This window comes from Lipotes vexillifer, unplaced genomic scaffold (genome assembly GCF_000442215.2).
Source record: "Lipotes vexillifer unplaced genomic scaffold, Lipotes_vexillifer_v1.1 scaffold482, whole genome shotgun sequence".
Lineage (NCBI taxonomy): Eukaryota > Metazoa > Chordata > Mammalia > Artiodactyla > Lipotidae > Lipotes > Lipotes vexillifer.
The window spans coordinates 43,773-44,404 of record NW_006796247.1 but is presented as its reverse complement, the minus strand read 5'-3'; positions in this window follow the sequence as shown (position 1 = coordinate 44,404).

Here is a 632-nt window from a genome sequence, read left to right as displayed (position 1 = left end):
GTGGAAAAAAAAAAAAAAAAAAAAAAAAAAATCGAGGACATGTGCATCTCAAAAATAATAAGCCAGTGTGTAAGGAGTCTAAATCCTAACTTAGAGCTATGAGTCTGCCTACAGTGTAGAAAAACTATTGCTTTAGCAAATGGCAGTTTAGTACTCTCAAGCAGAGCCCAATCTTCTCCAAATCTCCATTCCAGAGCAAGGGCTCAGCTACATGTTTCCATATATAAATAACCATTGTGTTGTTTGCCCCAGTATTGTGAGTTCATGAAAAAGGAATTCACATCTACCAGAAAGCTTATTTGCCACTTCATAAATGATAGTGTCTCCTTATTCTACTATTCTCCTTATTCTCCTTATTCTACTAGTCCTGTCAAGGTTTCAGAAGTCTTAGTGGCCCAGTAGTTGTCAGGAACTGCATTTACTCTCCTTCCACAAGCTGGAGAGGGAGGGAAGGGAGAAGGTGGAACTGGGGTTCAGCAAGTTCTAAGCACATGAGCATGTCAATATCTATGTGGTGGGAGCCGTAATTAAGACAACTGATGGAAAACAATTGCGGTATTATTAAAAAGGGTTAATATCCAGAATATATATGAAGAATTGCTATGGATCAATGAAAAAGACAACCCATTTAA